Genomic DNA, 14320 nt, shown 5'->3' on the forward strand with positions numbered 1-14320 from the left:
TTATTCCTCATCAGTGAACTCTTCCCCAAACAAGACACTCCACATCAGCCATTTGGGATCGCTTCCATCAGTGTTGTAACGAGCTCTTCTATGCAGTTTGTACTCACTGCAAAATGTACCGAAGCCAAGAGCAAGGAGTTGGTAATCTGGGCACCCACAGTTGTGATGAGGCATCTTCAGTGTAATCGTCCAAATCAAATATTTGGCTGTGCTTCTTCAGATGCAATATCTCATATTGTCACTGTTGAACTGGCAGAGGAGCGGAGCTCGCACTGGAAGAGATGCACCCGAGGGAGCCGGGGGACGGGGTAGACCAGAGGGAGGAGAAGAGTCCTCACAGCATTCACAGCATGCCTCCTCTTCCTGTAATACCTCTCGCCCTTTGTTCATCTCGGTCATTCCTCTAAAGCTGCTGCACCCCTTGGACGAGGGCCAAACCTTTATAAAGCCAAGGAAGAATAGTAGAAAAGCATACACCTCTTTGTGGTCGAATTTTCCTTTAAGCAGCAAAGATTTCAAATAATAGTTCTCATACTACTAGTATTTCACTATTATCCACTTCTAAGCTGTTATCTGTGAAGGTGACATGGCAGCATGCTTTTGAAATGCACCTTCTAGTCAATATAGCAATTCTCACATATGTTATTTCATTTGGTTCTTAAGACAACCCCATAAGCTAACAGTTCAGCTCAGGAACTGTTTTCCCCTTTTTTTTGTAGAAGAGACCCTAAGCACTAAAAAGGACTAATAGCTCATACAAGGAGCTGGGAAGTTACCCTCAAAATCTGTGTCCACTCTTCCCGTCTGCTATGCTACATTTCCCGCAGGACCGTGATTGCTTTTCACAAAAATTTACAGATATTTTAGGAAATATTCACTCTCGTATCAGAAATGTGTCACCCTGTGCGGTACATTTTTCAGACTAGAAAACCTCTGTGGATTTCTTTAAAATTCGTCACAAACACAATATTGTTATTTATTTTTTTTCTTTTCTAGTTGAGAGGGAAAATTGAGTATATAAACACAGCTTCTCACTAACATTCCTATGTTACTACTTTGTTCATATTATGCCCAGCTTAAATGGACTGGGTTGACTGTACTCATCACTCTCACCTGGCTCCCTTGTGCTTAATCCTCTGGCACTGATCTCTGGTTTTTCTCAGGTGAAGTTGATGGCTCCTGCTTCTAAATCCACGGATGCACTTTCCTGTGGTGGCTACCTACTTGGAGTTCAGAATTTCACCTGTCTTTGGACTGCCTGTTTCTGAGTTTCACTCGCCTTTTGAGACCTATTGCTACTTGTTCTAGACCTCCTGTCACTCTGTTGGCATTTGTCTATTTCTTCATTATCAAATTTTTCTGATTGATAGGTTATTCTGCCTCCTGGTCCCCAGAAACTCCCCAGGTCTACTTCAAGATTATGTTTACCTAAATAATTGGTCAATTTTTACATCCTTGTTTCTCTCAAGACCTGATCATCTCAGTTTATTTATACAGGTTATTGATAGTTATTCATATAAGTCAAACGTATCAACTGCCTGCAGTATAATGAACATGATAGATTCAGATTACAATTTTTCTTGAAACTCAGGAGGGTAATTACAGACAAAAGCAAGAGAAAGTAAGCCATGGTAGAACCTTAAGCAGATAAACGAGTTGATGTAGAGAGTATTTACGACAGAATAGTCTAACAGTTCTATGAAGAATAGATTGGCAAATACGGCAACATGGCAGAGATCAATAAAAGCCATTTTAGTAAAACAGTGAAGAAAATAGCATGTGGGATTGAGAAAGAAAGGAAACTATGTATGAGGTATATTTCAAAGGAAAGAGTGATAGCTCTTTATTCATTAATCCTTCATCAGGCAGTCATTCAGTAAGTCAACACACATTGAGCATATTTGTTAGGGATGGAATGATATGCCCTCACACCTGTGTTGAAGTCTTAACCCCTAGTACCTCAGAATGTGAACTTATTTGAAAATAGGGTGCTTGCAGATGTAATTAATTAAGATCAGATTTAAAAAATCCTCTTGTTTTTCCTTAAATATTGAGTGAGATGGACCGCTAATCTTATATGGCTGGTGTTCTTATAAAACAGGGAAACTTGGGCACAGACAGATGTGCATAGACAGAAGATGATGTGAGAAGACACAGGAGAATATGGTCACCTACAAGCCAAGGTGAGAGGCTTGAAACAGATCCTTTCCTCATACCCTTCACTTGGAATGAGCCAACTCTGCCAACACCTTAATCTCAGAATTCTACCCTACAGAACTGTGGGAAAATAAATGGTATTTGACCCATCCCAACTGTGGTATTTTGTTAAGGAAGCCCTAGAAAATTAATGTAACATCGAAGGTGAGAAATACTCTTCTAGACACAGGAAACGTAATGGGTGGGGATGTCCCCAGCTTGGAGGAACCAGTGAATTCATTGTTCAGGCAAATAAAAGTGCACACCATGGTGACTGTCACTGCAGAAATAGGAAGTAATTGCACCTGGAAAAGAGGCAAGTTCCACTGAAGAGGTGATATTTGATCTGGAATTTAAGGATGGGCAGAGGCCAGGGTTAGTGGCTCACTCCTGTAATCCCAGCACTTTGGGAGGCCGATGTGGGCAGATCACCTGAGGTCAGGAGTTTGAGACCAGCCTGGCCAACATAGTGAAACCCTCTCTCTACTAAAAATACAAAAATTAGTCAGGCATGGTGGTGCACACCTGTAATTCCAGCTACTCAGGAGGCTGAGGTAGGAGAATTGCATGAACCCAGGAGGCAGAGGTTGCAATGAGCAGAGACCGCACCACTGCACTCCAGCCTCAGAAACAAGATCGAAACTCCGTCTCAAAAAAAAAAACAAATAAATAAAAATAAAAGGATGGGCAGAAATTTATGAGGAGGAAGCGTATTCCAAAAAGAGGCAAAGACATGGGACTTGAAATGACTTAGAGAGCTACAAGAATGTGAGGGTGGCAGGAGGGGATGTGTCCTGGGAGGGAGCTGAGAAATGACAGACCACCGAAGGCCAGAATAAGGGTGGTTCTGCTAGAAAGTGTTTATCCTAAAAACGAATCTGGAATTAGGATTCAGAATTCGAATTTAGGATTTTTATCCAAAAACTAATTAAGAATAATGAACATTTTAGAATCAGATCAGTGACATGAATGTATTGGATATTTTTGGAGGATAACTTTAAGAGGAATGTAACAGGTAGGAGGAGTGACAAAAGAAAGCAGCCTGGGCTCGGACAGGAGGCTGGCCAGGTGTCCGGTGAGAGAGCATGAGGCAACAGACTCAAGCAGTATCAGAGTGGTTAGAGGCGGAAAGGCAAGAACCCAGGGGCATTTATGAGTACAATTAGCTTGAGTTAGAATCCGAGGATGCAAGTGGTGAGAGGCAGGAGTGAGATGAAGATAATTTTAAATTAACCTAAACTTTCAGGACTTAGCATAACGCCTGGCAAATAGCAGGGGCTCTACAAAGGTTAATTATTCAAGTGACTCCCAGTCACCCCAGTTAGAAACCTAGGTGTAAACATAAGAGGCAGGATCCATTTAGAGGAAGAATTGGAAGGGGTGAGGTTGATTTGTTCCTTCACTCATTAAAAATGTACATTGAGTGGCCGAGTGTGATGGCTTATGCCTGTAATATCAGCACTTTGGGAGGCCGAGGCAGCAGATCACAAGGTCAACGAGACTATCCTGGCTAACACAGTGAAACCCCGTCTCTACTAAAAATACAAAAGAAAATAAAATAAAATTAGCCGGGAATGGTGGCGGGTACCTGTAGTCCCAGCTACTTGGGAGGCAGAAGAATGACGTGAACCCGGGAGGTGGACTTTGCAGTGAGCCGAGATTGTGCCACTGCACTCCAGCCTAGGCAACAGAGCGAGACTCCATCTCAAAAAAAAAAAAAATTACATTGAGTTTCTGTTCTCTGCTGGAGATTGAGAACGGATACAGAGTTTCTTTTAAAACAAAGTAGATTACAGTATCAGAAATATTTTGAGAATTAGTAAAAAACACATATTGCTAATGCTAAGAATATTCTGATCTACAGTTGACTTCCACAAAAGCAAGAAACAAACAAAAAACAGAACCAGATAATTTTATGCTACATAATTTATTTCAAAGTACTTTATTTATTTATTTATTTTTTTACCACTCAGTTCATCTTAAAAAGTTGTCTGACTGAAATCTTGGATAATGAAAGCTAACATAAATACTGCACATACAAAAGAGGACACTCAACCAAAGGAGAAAAAAGAGAAACTCCAAAATAATTGTAAAACAATCTGATGGAAGAGAGATATGAAAAATCTTGCCATCAAATTTTCAAATGCCAGAGAGATTTCCAAATCCAACTCACCTTCCTCCTTTTCTGTTGTCACCACAGGTGGGCTGCTGGGTATTCTCAGATACCATTTGCTCCACATCAGCCCTGGATCCCAACCCTCATGAAGCCTAGGCCCCTATCACTAACTCCTTTCTCTCAATCTCTTCCTGTGATCATCCAAGTCTCTCCCATCTTGTAAAAAGGCTACCCCCTTTGCTGCCACTTTTATATCTCTGGTTTACCTTTGCATGACCAGGCTTCTTTAAAGTGTCTACAAGGCTACTCACTCATTCTCCTCCAACTACCTCCCTCCCTCCTGCTCCATCCCCACCCTTCACTCAGGGCAGTCTGTCTCCTGATTCCCTGACACCACTGAAACTGCATTTACCAGAGAGATACCAACAAAATATCTGGGTCTGACACAATAGCAATTCCTACCTTTCTTACTCAAACTTTCAATCACATTTGTCATTATTGATCACTGCCTCTTTTTGAAACGATGTTATCCTCTTGTTTTTCCTTAAATTTCCCTAATTCTTCCCTTTAAAACCTTCTCCTGAGTTTTTTTCCTTTAGTAAGCCCTCAGATCACTAGTTCCAAAGCTTTAATATGAATATAAATTGCATGGGCCTCACCATAAGAGACAATGGTTTTATAGATTTAACAAGCATCGAATTGCTTCTAAGTCAGGGGATTCCCTTGAGAATCACTGCCTTAAAGTTAGTGTTCATCAAGAATCCATCTTAAACCATGATCTGTCCTGATTCCACAACCACCCCTACTGAAATTTTCATTTACTCCTGTAGCTTTAATGCCTATCTAGACCTTGATGGCTCCCCAAACTCTGCTTTCATGCCGTAACTACTCATGGCTTCCAGAGCTGATATCCAGCTATCTACTAATTTCCCAACTTGAATACATAGATCTATATAAATCACAGCCCTCAAACTTCACATGCTCAGACTAGACTCATGATAGTCCCCTCTCAGTATGTCTTCCCTGTTTTTGTATCTAAGCAAATAGCTGGTTGCCCAGGATACAAGCCAGTGCCTCATCCCAGAGCCTTTGGTCATCAAGTGCTGTTTTCAATGAAATGTGCTGCACTCACCTCACTTCGGTGACTCAGTATATCCTTTTTTTGTGCCTAACACATGATTGTTCCTATGTATCCTTCAAGTCGTTTAGATTTCTATTCCCCTGGGGACCATTTCTCACATTGTTTAGGACCCAGCTAGGTTCTTCCATTAAATTTCATACATCAATATCATAAGATGTAATATATTTTATTGTAATTATTTATTTAGCCTTTGGCCTCCATCTCTAGATTGTCATATTATTACTGGGAGGGTTTATGTTTTACTCTTTACCATTAGTATCTTGCACCTATGCCTCATTTGATGGAAAGTAAATAATTTATTGTTGAATAAATGACTACATAATCCAACATGACAAACAAAATGCAGGCAAAAGTCCTTGCAGAAGTTTTGGCCTCTCGAATAAAAAGGCACACCCTCATCAGAAGAAAGTGGATTGTTCTTTGTCCTATCTGGAATATGAATGTGTGCTAACTCGCCAGTAATATACTTTCAAAATCTTCACAAAGTTTATTTTTAAATTTTAAGGAAATTTATCAAACATTCTAAAATTTCGACATTACATTTTCTTCCTCTCTTTCGGAATCTGGTAATTTATTTTCCTACAGGTTCAAGGACTTCTCTTTCAAAGGCTTTGTTAGTGATTCTGGAAAGGAGTTAATATGTCTCCTTTCTTCTCATAGGATACAAATGAAAATTATTCTAACATTTCTACTTTGAAGAAAAGTCTGTTAATCTTAAAAGAGAGAACTAAAGTTCAAATCAAAGAGTTGCTCTTTCTCTTTGTTATCTGTTGAAATTATCACAACAATTTCTAACTAGGGAGCTATTTCATTTGTTATACTTAACTGAAAGGAAATATTACTAATCTTTGGCGTTTTTAATCGTCTGAGCTTCTTAAATGTCTGTGTTCTTTTTCGTACACATTCTTGAAGAAATTCATTATATTTCTTTTTCTTTTGAATTTGATTTTTTCATTTCACCAAAGTCAAATATTTCCACAAGCCTTACAATGAAAATTCACCAGGACCTTGTCCTTTCTGTTTCAGTCTCCAGTTTCCAGAGGCCATAATTTTCAACAGTTTTAGTCATGCCTTATGATTTAGACTTCCATAATTTTTACTTTTATTATAATTGTTATTTCTTTTTCTATACTGTATTTTTAATGATTCCATTTTAGTATGATCCAATGACTTTCTATTGTGAAATATTTAGATTTTATGCCAAATATTATTTTTGATTGCATCAATATTAGATAATTAAATTATTATCATTTTACAAGTATTATTGAAGGTAGGCTATGAAGAATTCAACAATGCATTTTATTTCTTTTTTTTTTTACTTATTTTTACTTTTTCTGTTCAAAATACTTTTAGTTGTTATTATAGTTAATAATTTTCCATTTTTGCATATGTGATATGGTGTGTATTATACAACTATTTTCTTTTTAATAGATTATGTTTCTGTTATTTTTGCATATATCCAGCTGTAGGGGTTAAATATGCTATTTGAATTTATTACAATTCAACATAAATTGATATTCCTATCACTTCCCAGACTAAGCAAGAGGCTTAAATTCCTTAAATTCAACTATACTGCTCCTTGTGCTATTTTCATGAATTTTAAATTTATGTATATCTAAACTCCACATGATTTTCTTATTGCTATTATTGTGTACAGTAAATATTCATATAGATTTATGAAAGTATTTACCCTTTGTTTTTCTCTTTATTCTTTCTTGCATTTCTGTTTACACCTAGGTTCATTTTCCTTCTGCCTAAACAATTACTTTAGTATCACTTTTTCTGTGGGTTTGCTAACAATACATTCTGTTTTCTCTTACATGAAAATGTCCTCATTTTACTTTTATTTTTTTAAGGACCATTTAGCTGGGTATAGAATACCACTTCACCAGTTATTTTTATTTTCTTTCAGCTCTTTGTTTCCTGGCTTCCCATGTTTTAAAAGAAGTTAATTGCCAGTCTTACTATTGCTTCTTTGATAATAATGTGCCTTTTGGTTTTTATCCATCCTTGGCTTTGTCTACTCTCTAAGTATTTGTCATTGGCTTTCTGTATTTCTATTCTTATATGCCTATATATTTTTTCTTTTATATTCTTTTTGAAAGCTGTATTAGTTTGTTTCTGGTATTTATGCTTAGAGTTTATAGTGCTTTTGAAGTATGCAATTTGATATCTCTCACTAGTTTTAAACATTTTCAGTCAGTATCTTTTCAGATATTGCTTCTGTCTCATTGTTTCTTAGACTTTTGTGACTACAATAAAAAATGAATTAGATATTTCAGTATAACAAACACACACACACACACACACACAAAATACATTTCTTATTCCCTTTTCATTATTCTTTATTCTTTTTTGTCTGTGCTTTACTCTAAGTATTTCCTACAGAATCATCTTCCAGTTCATTGATCCTCTCTTCAGCTACATGCAATCTGCTTCTAAGCACATGTAATATCTTATTTTTTCTAGATAAATTTTATTTAGTACTAATTCTCTTTACTTCTAGAATTTTCATTATATTTTATTTTGATTTTGAAAATATTGGTACAAATTCTCTATTTGTTTAGTATATAATTCAGTTGCTTAAAGTCCAAGTCTATTCACTATAATAGGGATGTGTTTTTGTTGTTGTTGTTGTTGTTGTTTTGTTTTTGTCTTTATTATTGGTAGGTCTTAGATTTGTCTGAGAGCTTATTTTCCATTCCAAGAGCTGATGGGGTCTGATATTCCACCACACTTGTAAACCATTATGGGAAATCTCTGTTTAAGAATACAGAAGAGGTCACCAATTATATCAAGCCATTGTACAAATTAGAAAAGGGTTAACTTCCTGGAAGGACTCAGACTTGAGGGCTTAGACATGAGAGGTCTTAAATTAGTGAATTGATGGCTTTCTGTGAAGAATAAAGTAACTTTTCCTCTCTCACCTGACACAACTTAAAAACATGAAGCATGGTAAATACAGAGTAAACTGAATTTCAGCCTGTACTCATTCTGTCAGTGAGGTTTTTTTGTGTAAGGTGCAAACTAAGAAGCCGTTCATCATGGTCCCACATGTGGGTTGCCATAAATAAAATGTGATCCACAAAGTTTGAATGGAACCAAAGAATTTTTCAAGCCTGTTCTGAGAATATGAGGTCTGAATCTATTTAGTCTATAAAGTTTAAAATCTAATAAACATATATACAGACATACATATATCTATAGAATATAAAATTTGCTATTAAATTTTGATATAACTAACATGTAAAAAAATTACCAATGTAGTATATTAAGATATTATCAAAAACACATATAAGAGACTTTTAGAAATGTTGGCAGGGGAAACTATGAACTGATACAGGTAGTTAATATCAAAAGCTCTGCCAATTTCTTTCATTCATAGGATAGTCTCTTTTATTGCACAAATAAACACTTCCACCAAGACAATGAAGACAAAAATGACAATTATATAGGAGAGAGAAAATTACTGGAGCAGTTTTGTGGACTGGATCCAGTTATAAGTGCCCATTTACTGAAGCTTAATATAGAGCCTCTACACTGAGCTTTTTAGACAATTTATAAAAGAAAATAATAAGTGACCAAAATAAGCAGTAATGCTTCTTTTTAGGGAAATAGCAAAAAATTATCTCAATTTCTTGGTGAGTCGCTCATATATATTTATAACATATATTATGTTTATTCATCTTTTATTTTCTACTTCACTGCTTATACTGTCAGGGTATCTGACTCTGAGAGGTCCTACGAAAAATCATATAAAGTCAAGAGAAGAACAGTTTTTTGTTTGTATGTTTGTCTGTTTGTTTGTTTGAGACGGAGTCTCGCTTTGTCCCCCAGGCTGGAGTGCAGTGGCCGGATCTCGGCTCACTGCAAGCTCCGCCTCCCGGGTTCACGCCATTCTCCTGCCTCAGCCTCCCGAGTAGCTGGGACCACAGGAGCCCGCCACCTCGCCGGGCTCATTTTGTTTTTGTATTTTTAGTAGAGACAGGGTTTCAGTTTTCATACTCCAGTAAGGAGTTTCTTTAAATAGCTATTTCCTTCTATTTCTTGTCATCTTTAAGAATTGTAAAGGGTCAGTTCTGATGTCTGTTTAATCAAAACTATTTAAATAAATAGCCTTTTTTTTTTTTTTTTTTTTGACGGAGTTTGGCTCTGTCGCCCAGGCTGGAGTGCAGTGGCGTGATCTCGGTTCACTGCAAGCTCCGCCTCCCAGGTTCATGCCATTCTCCTGCCCCAGCCTCCCAAGTAGCTGGGACTACAGGCAGCTGCCACCACGCCCGGCTAATTTTTTTTTTTTTTTTTTTTTTTTTTTTTTGTATTTTTAGTAGAGATGGGGTTTCACCATGTTAGCCAGGATGGTCCCGATCTCCCGACCTCCTGATCCGCCTGCCTCGGACTCCCAAAGTGCTGGGATTGCAGGCTTGAGCCACTGCGCCTTAACATAATTTTTTAAAGGGCCATTTCAGAGGCAGTGTGGAAGCAGATGCAAGGACTGGCTGTATACTATCATTAACTTAATGGTTTAGGTGACACTTGTTTCTCTCTGCAAGTATCTGTTTTTCCTCAGATTTCACATCAGTTATGTGTCCTTCATTTCTCTGAAAAAGTTCAAGGAAAATTCTTAATTTAGATTTCATCCTGCTTTTTTCTCCTAAGTGTGGGACATTTTTAGCTTTCCTATATCTTCAAGATGAGCTGGAAGCCCTATATGCTACATATTATTTTTAACTTTTTCTCATTTGAAATATCGTAGATTTATTTCTAGTAAAATATATTAATATTTAACTCCATTTATTTAAATAGCTGCATAATATTCTGAGTATGCATATTGCCATAGTTTATTTAATCAGTCTCCTACATATAGGCATTCAGTTTTACTAAACTGTTTGTTTTTAACCATTATTACTCTTACTACTTGTTAGCACCTTTATTTTATATATGAAGCACACACATCAGGGTAATGGAAACCAACTTCCTTTTTATCTGTTTCAGGCTCCATATGCAAATGGACTGGGGCATGACTCAGTCATAGAGAACCAAACCAACTATGGCATGCAACAGATGGCAGGATTTAGAAGATTCCACTCTGTATCTCCAGCACCCAATGTAATTGGGAACACCAGTGGTTCGTGGTCCAAGAATAACGGAAATGTCTCGTGACAATTGTGAAATATTTTTGGACCATTAGAGCTTACTAAACAAATTTATTGAAACTTCGAATCTGGGCTAAAAGACAGACAAGCTTTAGAAGTTAATTTATGACTGAACAGATAATTTTAGCTTCCTGGAATATTTACATTTTAATGGTGCGGGGAGGAGAAAACTCCAGAAACATAGTGATATTCCTGAATTATAGAGCAGGGGACATGAATCTTGTCTTTCTCCTGATGGAAATATTTTACATTTTAAAGGGTTAGAGTAAGAAGCTAAGATCTTTTCCATTATGTTTCCAAAAAGGCTCTCAGAAGAGGAAGGGTGAGCAGTCATGTTTATCTTATATTTAAACATTCAGATTCACGTTTTAGGGGATTACTCACCTACAGCAAGAATCCCTTACATGTAGGATGACATCCGTCTTTTATCACGTCACCTCAAGAGAAAAAATTTGGGTGCTAGGGAATTTTGTGAGTATTTTTTACTATAAGTAAATAGCACTAATCTGTTGTGCTACAGAAAACTTGTGAGTGAATTACGAATACCATAATAAATATAAGTGTAAAAAATTTAACATACACAAACTTCAAACTACAGGAGCGAGAGAAAAAAACATATAAAGATGTTACGTTGCTGACTTTGAGGAAGTTAGGGGTCACAAGTCAAGGTATGAAGGAAACCTCTAGAAGTTGAAAATGGCAAGGAAGGTAATTTGGGGTAGCAAAGAACTGTAAAATTAAATAACTTAAACTTAATTTAAGCTTAAATCTCTTGGAACTTTAAATTATCTTGAGCCATGAAGGAATGTGGCTATGCAGCCTGAGACATGTGACATGCAGCTGCCAACTTCTGCCTTTTTTTTTTTCCATAAGTAATTAAGACCAAACACACCAGAGGCAGAACTACCTGGGGTCAAAAAGTAATAATCTTCCCTGGAATGTAGCAATCTGTAACCAACCAAACCACTGCGACACATGCACCTGGTCTTGTATGGAAAATGCTGTGATTCTGCTGAAACTTCTTTATTTCTACCTAGATAAGTGAAACCTTAACTCCTCCACTTGGGGAATGCTGAGCCCATTCATTCAGAGCCTGTGTTTCTCGTATGGCTATCCTCAAGCTCTGTGCTTGAATAAACTCTGTGCTTAATCATATGTTCTAAATCTCATTATTTAAGGTTGACAAAAGGTAAAAGAAAAACAAACGGGGGCTTTGAAAAGCTACGACATGATTCTGGGAATCCAGAAGGCCGTGTGCATGCACATTGCCATTCATGTGCATAGGGAAAACCTGAGAAGGCCCTAATCTCTCACTTCTGGCTTTGATGCTCTGTACAAGCAAGTTGCAAAGACTAACACAGAGTTGTAAACCACCTGCGGAAGCACTAAAGGCGTGCCCCAACACACAGACCCACCTCAGCAAAGATGGAGGATGCTAAAAGGAATTGAAAAGTGAGTATCATGAACAATTCTCTGCCCACAGATTGAACAACTTAGATAAAATATACCAATCCCTTGACAGACACAAACTACCAAAACTCATTCAACAAAACATAGATAACCTGAATAGTCCTATTTTTTAAGAAAATTAAGTTTACGGTTAAAAACATGCCAAAAATTTAAAAAAAAAAAAAAAAGATGGTTTTACAGCTGGATTACACTAAACGCTTAAGGAAGAAAATAATACCAATTCTCCATACTTCATTCAGAAAGTAGAATGAGAGGGAACACTTCCAAATCATCCCCAAACCAGACAAAGACATCACACACACAAAAATTACATAATCTCTCATAACTATAGATGCAAAAATCCACTAAAATGTTACCAGTTTACATTTGTAATATGTAAAAGGGTTAATACATCACAGCTTAGTTGGATTCTCACCAACCCTATGAAGTCACATTTAGCACTGAAAAAACAATCAATACAATTCACCGTATTAGTGGACTATTTAAGAGAAAACATATAATCATATTAATAGATGCAAAAAAAGCTTTTATTAAAATTAAACACCCATTCATAATAATAATTAAGTAAACCTCTCAGCAAACTAAGAATAAAAAAGAATTTTTTTCACTTCACAAAGGATATCTTCAACAACCTACATCTAACATTATATTCTATGATAAGAGACTGGATGTTCTCATCTGCCATGGAAGAATGTATGTTCTTACCACTCCTGTTCAGCATTGTACTGGAACCTAGTTAGTTCAATCAGACAAGAACACAGAAAAAGAAAGAAAAAACAAAACATACAGATCTGAAAAAAAAAAAAAAACAACTGTCTCTATTCACAGATAATATATTTGTCTATGTAAAAAGAGCCCCCCAAATCCACCCAAAAAAGCTCCTAGAACTAATAAGATTAGCAAGTTGGCAAGATGCAAGGATTCCATATTTGGAATTTAACCATATTCCTATATAAGAGCAATGAACAATTAAAATTTGAAATACAAACAAATACCACTTATAATTGCAGAAAAATAATAAAATAGGTAAAAATAAAATAAATGCAGGATCTGTCTCCTAAAAATACAAAACATTGATGAAAGAAATAGATATTATTAAATAAATAGAGATACATACCATGTTCATAGATTAGAAGACTCGGTATAATTAAATTGTTGATTCACAGAAATTTGATCTATATATTCCATGCAATCCCATTGAAAAACTCAACAAAAAAAATTTTCATAGCTTTTTACAAGTTAACTTTAACATTATATGGAGGGTCAGGTGACTTACAATATGAAAAAACAACTCTGAACAAGAATAAAGTTGAAGAACTCAAACCATCTAATTTTAAGGTGTACTATAAAAATATTGTAATAATTACACTAAAATATTGATGAAATGATAAATACATAAACTGATGGATGAAATAGAGGACCCCAAAGTAGACCCATACTGATATAATTTATTGACTTTTGATAAAAGTGCAAAGACAATTCAATGAAGAAATAATATTTTCGACAAAAGGTATTGGAACAAATTTGTATACATATGTGGAAAAGTAAAGTTTAAAAGATACATTACACTTTTTATAAAAATTAACTCAAAATGGATCATAGGCTTAAACGTAAATATATAGTAGCATAGGAGAAAATCTCTCTAATTTGGCATTTGGCAATGATTTGAGGAATATCACACTAAAAGCACAAACCAGAAAAGAAAAAACAAAATTTGATAAATTACACTTGCCCCAGATTAAACTTTTATTCTGTGAAAGACACTGTTAAGATAATAAAATGATGATTCACAGACTATTAGAAAATATTTACAAATCATTACTGATAAAGAATTGTCTTCATAATATAGTAACAGTCCTTAAAGCGCAACACTGAAAGTATCAATAAAGGCCGGGCGCGGTGGCTCAAGCTTGTAATCCCAGCACTTTGGGAGGCCGAGACGGGCGGATCACGAGGTCAGGAGATCGAGACCATCCTGGCTAACACGGTGAAACCCCGTCTCCAGTAAAAAATACAAAAAACTAGCCGGGCGTGGTGGCAGCCCCTGTAGTCCCAGCTACACGGGAGGCTGAGGCAGGAGAATGGCGTAATCCCGGGAGGCGGAGCTTGCAGTGAGGTGAGATCCGGCCACTGCCCTCCAGCCTGGGCGACAGAGCGAGACTCCCTCTCAAAAAAAAAAAAAAAAGCAATAAAAAGTGAGGAAAACATTCTGAACAGGCATTTTACTAAAGAAGGTATATGGAT

The 14320-nt window shown here is 36.5% G+C and overlaps 1 long non-coding RNA gene across 1 annotated transcript; it reads left to right on the top strand.

Annotated features, from left to right (window-relative positions):
• The first annotated feature begins 972 nt into the window (after positions 1–972).
• Positions 973–11757, top strand: LOC141408308 (uncharacterized). Its single transcript, XR_012421983.1, has 2 exons — positions 973–2183; positions 10446–11757. It is a non-coding gene; the product is annotated as an uncharacterized lncRNA (long non-coding RNA).
• Positions 11758–14320: the final 2563 nt, after the last annotated feature.

The sequence above is a fragment of the Macaca fascicularis genome, chromosome 13 (assembly GCF_037993035.2).
Source record: "Macaca fascicularis isolate 582-1 chromosome 13, T2T-MFA8v1.1".
Taxonomy (NCBI): Eukaryota; Metazoa; Chordata; class Mammalia; order Primates; family Cercopithecidae; genus Macaca; species Macaca fascicularis.